At 40.2% G+C, this 11,512-nt stretch overlaps 1 non-coding gene across 1 annotated transcript; it reads right to left on the minus strand.

The window, feature by feature from the left end:
* Positions 1-9,507: 9,507 nt before the first annotated feature.
* On the minus strand, positions 9,508-9,582 carry Trnas-uga (transfer RNA serine (anticodon UGA)). The gene has a single exon. It is a non-coding gene; the product is annotated as a tRNA-Ser (tRNA).
* Between the last annotated feature and the right edge of the window lie 1,930 nt (positions 9,583-11,512).

The following is an 11,512-nucleotide window of genomic DNA, read 5'->3' on the forward strand; positions in this document are numbered from 1 at the left end:
TCGCTTAACGACCGAGAGCAGCAGCGTTTGCGTAGATTTGTCAGTGCTAACATACAACCTGCACTGGGTGAAATAACCTCAGAAATCAACGTGGGACGTACGACGAACGTATGCGTTAGTACAGAGCGCTAAATTCGGCGTTAATGGACTGTGACAGCAAATGATGACGTGGGTGCCTTTGCTAACAGCACGACGTCGCCTGCAGCGCCTCTTCTGGGCTTTTGACCATACTGGTTGGACCCTAGAAGACTGGAAAACCGTAGCGTGTTCCTATAAGTCCCGATTTAGGTTGGTAATAGCTGATGACAGGTTTGGGGTGTGGCGCTGACTCCACGAAGCCATGGATCCAAGTTGTCAACAAGGTACTGTGCGAGCTCTGATAGTGTGGGCTGTGTTTATATAGAGTGAACTGGGTCCTCTGGTCCAACTGAACCGACTATTGACTGGAAATAGTAATGTTCGGCTACTTACGTTCCAAACAACGGTGGAATTTTTATTGTTGCCAATGAGCCATGTTGTCGGGCCACAGTTGTACCTGACTGGCTTGAAGAACATTTTGAACAATTAGAACGAATGATTTGGCCGCCGACATCGCCCGCCTTGAATCCCATCGAACATTTGTAGGACATAAGCAAGAGGTCACGAAATCCTGCACCGGCATCATTCGCAATTACTGACGGCTATAGAGGCAGCATGGCTCAATATTTCTGCAGGACAGAGCCAACTACTCATTGAGTCCATGCAACGTCGAGTTGCCCTACACCGAGCAAAAGGAAGTCCGACACTATTTTATAGGGTGTCTCATGATTTTCGTCCCTTTAGTGTACCTCGCAAACGCTGTACCGCATGCAGGGCCCACGGGAAATCAAGATGTCAATGAAAAGGTACCATTAAAAGTCTTAACTTTTCGGTGTGTTATTGTGAGATTGCATGTATTTAAGTGTGTAGTTAAGAATTACTAAACTAGTCTGAAATAATAACTCACTCCCCGCTGGCGTTCGTATGACGTGTGGGGTAACGCGCAATTACATACACTCCATAGGGTGTCTTCCTCGTGGCCTTGGCAGTCTATGAAATGACGAGTATCTGTGTAGAAGTAAGAGGGGACTGAAAAAACAAAGCCAAGTTACTTTTAATCAATGCTGCGCTTTCAAGTTAGTCGCCAAAACTCTGTAAACAACGGTCGAAACATTCTACAAACGTGCGATTACAATGAAGGCAGCAGTCTACGTTAGCGGAACACCATGAATATTGCGTCCAAGGTAACGTACAAGTGCTACCCAAGGAATGCAAGGTTTTTGAGATTTCTAAGAACGAGTGTAATTTCAATGTAGATGAGTACTGTAGGCTTCCAGCTCCTTGGATTCCCGCCATCAAGGACGTAAATACGCAGCCACGATGCGCTAAGAATACAAAACTCTACCAGGAAGCCACCGCTTCGGTACGACAATAATATTTTGATTAAGTCCCCCCTCCCTTGCTCTGCGTCTTTCGTTACGTCCCCAATGTAGCCGAAAAAATTCCACCGTATAACCCGACTTCTTCAGAAGATGTGCGGGAAAACTCACGTTCTGAACGCAACACCGGTATTTGACAGTGAAAAGCTAAACGGAATCGGAAAATACTGATGAAGATACCAGCTGAGGGATCCAAATGTCGATTGTATAAGACGAAAAAATAGCACCATGACGTGGTATAACAAACCAGAAGATGTTACTTTCAATGCACACCTAACTAAAGGCCTAAAGTACTTAGGAGTAAAGCTAGATAAAAGGGTTAAATTGTGACTTTCAGCTGCAATCACGCAGAAAAAAAAAGTCAAGTTTTTTACTGTGTGTGTCTCTCTCTCTCCTCCCCCCTCCCCCCCATCCCTTGACCAGAAGCCAGACATAATACTGTATACCAACAACACCCCTTTTAACGAGTCACAGATGTATACGGTTCTAAAAACAGTTATGATGATGATGAAAATGATGATGATGATGATTATGATGATGATGATGACGATAATAATAAAAGTAAATTTTTTAATACAATAATAGTAGACTGTTTAATCACCATATGTGAAATAATTAAGTGTATTAATTTCTTTAAGTCAGTGTATAGTACACTGATTTAGCATTAGAACAAAAGAAGTGCAGTTTAAAGCCGTATATCCTTTAGAAAGCATACATCAAGCATACATCCGAAAATTTGCGAATTACTTATGGCACGAAATTAATTTATGACCTATAATAGCAACAAACTCTCTTAACTTTGATAACGTACCAAAGTGTAGCATATAAAATCTAAATATACAGTTTCAGTTATCAGTATCTGAGCCAACGCTGCCACTGTTAACACAGGTAGGCAGACTATGGTTATTGATAGCTAACATCCCAAAGATGTTCGCGCTCACATGCGGTTGCTCTTCGTCGAAATGTCTTGGCTCAAACTCGTCTAGGGCTTGAACTTCACGTGTGGCATTACACGCCATATATTAGACACTTGTGACACTTTGGTTAAATTGTCTGCCTGATGGAAAGTTGCGAAATTGTATGAAACATACAACGTTAATAAAACTTATAACAACAGTAATAATAATATGGGGAAGTCAATCAATGACCCATAAATGATGTAGGCTACACAGTTGCGATTTGTTTGGAATAATCCAGGGTGAGATTTTCACTCTGTAGCGGAGGGTGCGCTGATATGAAACCTCCTGGCAGATTAAAGCTGGTTGCCGGACCGAGAGCCGAGTTCGAGTCTCGGTCCGGCACACAGTTTTAATCTTGTTAAAATAGTGTTTATTCAGAAAGTAAACTAATAGCGAAAGTGGTCGTGTTTAGAATTACTATTACACTCGAGCGCATATTTATTTGACACAGTTGGAGCAATCATAATCTCATCGTGAATTACAAGTCCAATACTCTACCTAGTTAGCTACGCTAAAAGTTACGTTTCACACAAGGCGCTCGGCTGCTCACCGCTCAGAGTCTAAGTTCCACAATACCACACAACGCGAAATTTTCTAAGTAGTTTCACTTCCTGGCTACCTAAACATCGACTGTCCGGTTTCGCGTCTCAATCCGAGCTGTCCCTCTGCCCGTCTCCGGCCGCGTTTCCCACGCGCCGAATATCCTCGCTCAACTGACTAGGGCAGTTCCCTTTCCTGAAGCCATACATCTGATTGACTACAGCTTATTCTACATTACTTTACATTTTAACATATTTAAATAACCAAAGCTTGAGCAGTTTCACCTTCTAAATAATGTACCAATAACATCCATTACAGAATAAACGTTAAATTCTTTTACGTAAAACCAATACAAATTCCTTCTTAACTTTGAATGTCACAACAAGCAGCCTTACGCCAAAGTGCTTCCTGATAAATAAATGGAGAACAAAAGTAACTATCATGCACTGACGTAACAAAAAATATTCTATTAACTAAGGTATCAAGCTGTCAACGTTCAGTGTGTTTTGTATGGAGGAAATGATGATCTGATGCTTAACTGAAAATACTGATAATTTAAATTTGCTATATCATTTAAACAAATAAAGTTACAGAGTTGATATTTACAACATTTGTCATTTTAATGATGCGCTTCTACATGAAATGTTAATCGTTAAGGTCGACACAAGCGTTCAGATTTTAGAATTCAGATCTTTATTAGAAAACTTGTTAATTTGACTTTAACAGAAAATCATAAACTATTACAGTTGTTGTTATTGTGGTCTTCGGTCCTGAGACTGGTTTGATGCAGCTCTCCATACTACTCTGTCCTGTGCAAGCTTCTACATCTCCCAATATCTACTGCAACCTACATCATTCTGTATCTGTTTAGTGTATTCATCTCTTGGTCTCCCTCTACGATTTTTACCCTCCACGCTGCCCTCCAATACCAAACTGGTGATCCCTTGATGCCTCAGAACATGTCCTACCAACCGATCCCTTCTTCTAGTCAAGTTGTGCCACAAATATCTCTTCTCCCCAATTCTATTCAATACCTCCTCATTAGTTATGTGATCTACCCATCCAATCTTAAGCATTCTTCTGTAGCATCACATTTCGAAAGCTTCTATTCTCTTCTTGTCTAAACTATTTATCGTCCATGTTTCGCTTCCATACATGGCTACACCCCATACAAATACTTTCAGAAATGACTTCCTGACACTTAAATCTATACTCGATGTTAACAAATTTCTCTTCTTCAGAAGCGTTTTCCTTCTCATTGCCAGTCTACATTTGATATCCTCTCTACTTCGACCATCATCAGTTATTTTGCTCCCCAAATAGCAAATCTCCTTTACTACTTTAAGTGTCTCATTTCCTAGTCTAATTCCCTCAACATCACCCGACTTAATTCGACTACATTCCATTATCCTCTTTTTGCTTTTGTTGATGTTCATCTTATTTTCTCCTTTCAATACTCTATCCATTCCGTTCAACTGCGATTTTAAGTCCTTTGCTGTCTCTGACAGAATTACATTGTCAACGGCAATACTCAAAGTTTTTATTTCTTCTCCATGGATTTTAATTCCTACTTTGAATTTTTCTTTTGTTTCCTTCACTGCTTGCTCAGTGTACAGATTGAATAACATCGGGGATGGGCTACAACCCTGTCTCACTCCATTCCCAACCACTGCTTCCCTTTCATGCCCCTTGACTCTTTTAACTGCCATCTGGTTTCTGTACAAATTGTAAATAGCCTTTCGCTCCCTGTATTTTATCCCTGCCACCTTCAGAATTTGAAAGAGAGTATTCCAGTCAACATTGTCAAAAGCTTTCTCGAAGTCTACAAATGCTAGAAACGTAGGTTGGCCTCTCCGTACTCTAGCTTCTAAGATAATCCGTAGGGTCAGTATTGCCTCACGTGTTCCAATATTTCTACGGAATCCAAACTGATCTTCCCAGAGGTCGCCTTCTACCAGTTTTTCCATTCGTCTGTTAAGAATTCGTGTTAGTATTTTGCAGCTGTGACTTATTAAACTGATTGTTCGGTAATTTTCACATCTGTCAGCACCTGCTTTCTTTGGGATTGGAATTATTACATTCTTTTTAAAGTCTGAGGCGATTTCACCTACCTCATACATCTCGCTCACCAGATGGTAGAGTTTTGTCAGGACTGGCTCTCTCAAGGTCGTCAGTAGTTCTGATGGAATGTTGTCTACTCCCAGGGGGCCTTGTTTTGACTCAGGTCTTTCAGTGCTCTATCAAACTCTTCACTCAGTATCGTATCTCCCATTTCATCTTCATCTAGAGCCTCTTCCATTTCCATAATATTGTCCTCAAGTACATCGCCCTTGTACAGACCCTCTATGTACTCCTTCCACCTTTCTGCTTTCCCTTCTTTGCTTAGAACTGTGTTTCTGTCTGAGTTCTTGATATTCATACAAGCGGTTCTCTTTTCTTCAAAGGTATCTTATATTTTCCTGTAGACAGTATCTACCTCACCCCTAGTGAGATAATCCTCTACATCCTTACATTTGTCCTCTAGGCATCCCTGCTTAACCATTTTGCACTTCCTGTCGATCTCATCTTTGAGACGTTTGTATTCCTTTTGCCTGTTTCATTTACTGCATTTTTATATTTTCTCCTTTCATCAATTAAATTCAGTATTTCTTCTGTTACCCAAGGGTTTCTACTAGCCCTCGTCTTTTTACCTACTTGATCCTCTGCTGCCTTCACTACTTCATCTCTCAAAGCTACCCATTCTTCTTCTACTGTATTTCTTTCCCCCATTCCTGTCAATTGTTCCCTTATGTTCTGCGTGAAACTCTGTACAACCTCTGGTTATGTCAGTTTATACAGGTCCCATCTCCTTAAATTCCCACCTTTCTACAGTTTCTTCAGTTTTAATCTACAGTTCATAACCAATAGATTGTGCCAGAGCCCATATCTGCCCCTGGAAATGTATTACAATTTAAAACCTGGTATCTAAATCTCTGTCTTACCATTATATAATTTATCTGGAACCTTTCAGTATCTCCAGGCTTCTTCCATGTATACAACCTTCTTTTATGATTATTGAAACTAGCTACGATTAAGTTACAGATATTATGAATATTCAAGTTTTATCGCGATAACCATGAAAATGTATGGAGGATGGAAGTTTAAAATTCCTGTTGCTTCATTTCCTGAATTACAACAGAATTAAGTAGTTTTCATAGATGTTTCCCTTTCTTGGCTGTTCGTAGGTCCTCCATATTTAACACTGCTACGTCTCCCTGTCCACAAACAGCTTCTGCGGGGTTTCTCTATAACGTAGGTTCTTGTATGTCTCACTTGTACACTGCAGCGCTTCGGCCTCATTCAGCACAATAGATGCCTGTGTATCTCCCCATCTTGTGGCGAATGTGCACTGTTTCTGGTACATGGTCTTCGACGACAGGGTTCGTTTCACAATTCCTGAAGGCTATCCCTTTCGGCCGTATATTTGAATGAGAGCGAAATGCTCGTTAACTTACATCATGACCATACAATTGTGGAGAACATTGTTGTGTCTTTCGGTTATTTACGCCTTCGCTTGGGGATTCAATCTTTCTGTAAGCATTTTCCCTTGGAGCCGGGTGTTTAATTTTTAATCGTCCCTCCGTCAGCTTCCTATGTTCCATTGCTTCATCTACATCTGTTTCTACATATGTACTACCAAGTACCGTTAGTAGTGTTTTTCTTTCCTATTCCATTTGCCGATGGACTGAGGGGAAACGCTTGTCTGTATGCCTCCATACGAACCGTAATTTCTCTTACCTTGTCTTCAAGATCGTTTCTGAAATTTACGTTGACAGCCGTGGAAGCATTATTCAGTCAGCTTCAATTGCCTGCTGTCTAAATTATCTCAATAATACTTCGTGAAAAGAAGGCCATTTCCCAACGGGGGTTCCCATTTGAGTTCACAAAGCTTCTCCATAACAGCCCAGTGTTATTCGAACCTACCGCTAACAAAACTAGCATCACGCCTCTGAATAGTTTCGATGTCTTCCTTCAAACCGACCTGACGGGGATCCCAATCACTGGAGCAGTACTCAAGAATGGGTCTCACTTGTATTGTATACCCAGTGACCTTTATAGGTGATCTACACTAAAATTCTTAAAACAAACCAAATTCGACGTTTCGTCTGCCTTTCTACCATTCTCACGTAAGCGTTTCAGTACCTGCCGCTTTATAGCGTTAGATTCTTAATCAACTTGATTGTGTCAAGAGTCACAAAACTAATACTACATTCGAACATTGCACCATCCTTTTTCTCACTCATTGCATTAAATTACATTTATCTACATTAAGGGCAAACTCCCATTCATCACACAAAGTAAAAATTCTGTCATCCTGTATCCTTTTACAATATAACACATCTTTTGATAAAGACACAGCCTTCCGCTGTGGCCCAGCGGTTCTACGCCCTTCAGTCCGGAATCGCGCGACTGATACGCTCCTAGGTTCGAATCCTGCCCCGGGCATGAATGTGTGTGATGTCCTCAGGGTAGTTAGGTTTAAGTAGTTCTAAGTTCTAGGGGACTGATGACCTCAGATGTTAAGTCCCATAGTGCTCAGAGCCATTTGAATTTGATACAGACACAGGGGTAAACCTCTGGCCCCAATTGTATAGTCCCAAAGGAAATGATAATAATAGCTTCAAGATTCCTGCCTGTCGACTGCCACGCAACAGTTCCTAATATTATTTCAGTTAAAATGTTTGTAAGATTACCACAATTACACAGAATGAACAGTAAAATGCACTTCTTTTGGTTATACTTATGAAAAAGTGAAGTCTTGGAAGAATTAATATCTATAACCCACTGGTAGTATACTGATCATTTTTCTCCGATAATTATAATTGTAATATCCAGGAAAAATGCAAGACTACATTGACTTGTTTTCCTCGTCTGGCCGCGACACGATATGGATATAAATATACTCGATTCAGCTCTTCGCCAATAATAATTGGACACTGTATTTCAAACTTGTTTTCACTTTGTAAATAGGTAACCTCTGTTCTCCTGTTTTAACTGAAATATGCAATTAACAACTGGTCGTCTCAGTTAAGTTGGTAGTGACTTGTTTGGTAGTGGAACAATCGAGCACCTTATTCTCTTTATCGTTAGTTATTTTATTGTTCTTAAAAGGTCGAGACGCCATCTTAATTCAAAGTCTGATTTACTTTCTACGAAATGCGCCGTGAACTTGCAATGATATTTTGACCTGAATTTTTATTCATTTTATTAGAAACATTGAATACAAATTCATTTAAAGCAACAATAAACAGTATTTACAACATATTGAGTTACAAATAAGAATAATTGCACTTCACCTTTTCTAATCGCCTTTTGTAGTGGACCATTTTACTTGACACTTTATGATGCGAAAAATCTGGAAAAGTAATAAAATTGCACGAAAGGAACCACTTCAACAGTCACTCGACTACGGTACTTTCCCATACACCGTAGCGTCATCAGCAAACAATCACCCTGTCCGTTACGTCATTTATTTTCCAGGGGCACTCTTGATGGTACCCTTGGCTCGCCATCTAAGATTACATACTGGATTGTATTACCTGAGGAGTCGTAGAGCCAGTCACATTTCTGGGAACCTACTCCATATACTCGGATCTTCGTTAATAGTCTGTAGTGAGCACGGTATGAAAAGCTTTCCGGAAACCTAGGAGTATGGAATCTGCCTGTACACCCACTATCCGTGTTGTTGAGAGCAGGTAGGTCGACCTGTGGTTAAGCGGCATGTGAAGCTAGTCCGACTGCACCCTCTTTCACACAAGCAAATAAAATTTCTAGCCATTATGAAGAGTCTCACTTTTCGTGAACTTCTTTTCTCCAAATGTAAATTTGTGAAGTGATAAATGTGATAAAATGTTTTTGGAGGTTTTCGTAAGCCCCATGACCATCCGTCTTTCCCCTCAGATCAGCACCTACACTAGTAATAGGATACGTAGTAAACCACATTTCGGATTTAAAAAATGCTGTTCCACTGAGACAGAAATATGCAGTTTCACTGTCCACATAAAAGAGTCTATAAATAGTAAAATGTCACTAATAGAAATTTTCTGTGACTTGTCCAAAGCATTTGAGTGTGTGAACCATGACATTATGTTACAGAAATTACAGTTCTATAGTATAAATGGAATAGCATATGAGTGGTTTAAATCATACATACAGAACACGTAGCAAAAAGTTTCCTTATATGGGTCAATTGATTTAAATAAGTTTGCGACTTCATCTAACAGGGGTGAAATCACATCAGGTATTCCACAGGGTTCCATCATGGGTCCCCTTCTGTTCTTGGTATATGTGAACGACCTCCCTTCCTATCTGAAACAGGAAGCTGAACTGACACTGTTTGCTGATGATACAAGCATCATTATTAATCCAGTAAGAGAAACTCAAATTGAAAATGATATAAATAAGGTCTTTGGAAAAGTCATTAATTGGTTTTCTGCAAATGGGCTTGCTCTAAACTTTGAAAAAAAAAAAGACACAGTACATCCAGAAACTTCCTGGCAGATTAAAACTGTGTGCCCGACCGAGACTCGAACTCGGGACCTTTGCCTTTCACGGGCAAGTGCTCTACCAACTGAGCTACCGAAGCATGACTCACGTCCGGTACTCACAGCTTTACTTCTGTCAGTATCCGTCTCCTACCTTCCAAACTTTACAGAAGCTCTTCTGCGAACCTTGCAGAACTAGCACTCCTGAAAGAAAGGATACTGCGGAGACATGGCTTAGCCACAGCCTGGGGGATGTTTCCAGAATGAGATTTTCACTCTGCAGCGGAGTGTGCGCCGATATGAAACTTCCTGGCAGATTAAAACTGTGTGCCCGACCGAGTCTCGGTCGGGCACACAGTTTTAATCTGCCAGGAAGTTTGTTCTCTATTAAAATCTTTCATTTGCTAACTGTGCCTATCAGTAGTTAGTGACTTCCGTAGTTTGAATCTTTCAGTTAGCTGGCAGTAGTGGCGCTCGCTGTGTTGCAGTAGTTCGAGTAACGAAGATTTTTGTGAGGTAAGTGACTTGTGAAACATATAGGTTAATGATATTCAGGGCCATTCTCTTGTAGGGATTATTGAAAGTCAGACTGCATTGCGCTAAAAACTATTGTGTGTCAGTTTAAGCACAGTCGTGTATAATTTTTCGAAGAGGACGTTTCATATGGCGACCCTGCCAGGATACCTCACTGGAATCTTCTGATTTTTTCTTGTAGTTTGCGTAGTTAGTGTAGCCGTTGTTTATTGCTAGCGCGTAATCATAGAGTGAATTTCCTTTGTAGTTGCAGTCTTTCATTGTTATACAGTAAAACAGTTGTGGCATGCATGTAGATTTGCACCAAGTATTTTGCAGCTTCGCTTGCAATTAACTAGATATTATTTTCAGTGCTATGTTAATGTGTTCTCTTATTTTTGCTCTTCAAATTGTGCTCTTATGTGTTATCGTGTGAAATATTGTGACAATAATGGCGTGTGAAAAACGTAACACTAGGCTCCAAAGTAAACTGAGAAATAATAGTGACGATGAGCGTCGCTTATCAGCATCACTGTGTAGTGAATTAACAGACATTCGAAGTAGTAATTTGGCAATTGTGCATAGGGAAATGGAGCGGACTGCAAATAATGGTGTAGACAGTGAAACAATTAGTGAACAGGGAAGCATTATCGATCGATCGGTCAGCAACAGCTCGCATCAGGAATCCGAAACGACAGGACACAATCTAGGAAATACTGTACATTCAGGTTTTGCGTCCTCACCATTTTCTCAAATAAGTCAAAAAACATTTTCTGCTTGTCAAAATGTGAATGTTGCCGGTGCAAATGCACTGCCGAAAAGCATAGAGGAACATATTCCAGACACTAATACTTTATTATTGCAATTAATGCAGCAAATGAAACAAAATCAGAGACAAACACAGCAACAGCTAGACACAATGGAACAAAATCTTCAAAAGTTAGACACAACACTTGAACAAAATCAGAAACAAATGGGACAAAATCCTCAAAAGTTAGACACAATGGAACAAAGTCAGAGACAAACACAGCAAAAGCTTCAAAAGTTAGACACCACACTTGAACAAACACGTGAAGATTTAACTACTGAGTTACATAACATTGAATCGAAATGTCAAAAAATCTGTAATGACGTAAAAACACAAATTTGTGAGCATTTTGAACCTATTTTTTCGCGGCATGAAAACGCATTACAGAATCACGAAGCAGCCGTAAAAGAATTCCAAACTGTTGTTCGTGAAAATCACGACACCTTGCAAGCTAAAATGGACTCAGTTGCATCCACCGATTCGGTTACGCAACTTGCAAGACTCAGGAAAACTTAAAGGACACAGTAGATTCGATTTAAACACAAATGGACACCCTGAAACTTGGTTCAGAAAAACACACTGAGGAAATGTGTTCACTATCGGAGAAAGTAGCCGAACTTTCGGATCAGTTCACTAATTAATCTACGAAGGTAAATGATAATCTGAATGACACAAAACCGGTAGTCTTTAATGACACAGAAGAGCGCGAAC

Source organism: Schistocerca gregaria, chromosome 5 (genome assembly GCF_023897955.1).
Source record: "Schistocerca gregaria isolate iqSchGreg1 chromosome 5, iqSchGreg1.2, whole genome shotgun sequence".
Lineage (NCBI taxonomy): Eukaryota > Metazoa > Arthropoda > Insecta > Orthoptera > Acrididae > Schistocerca > Schistocerca gregaria.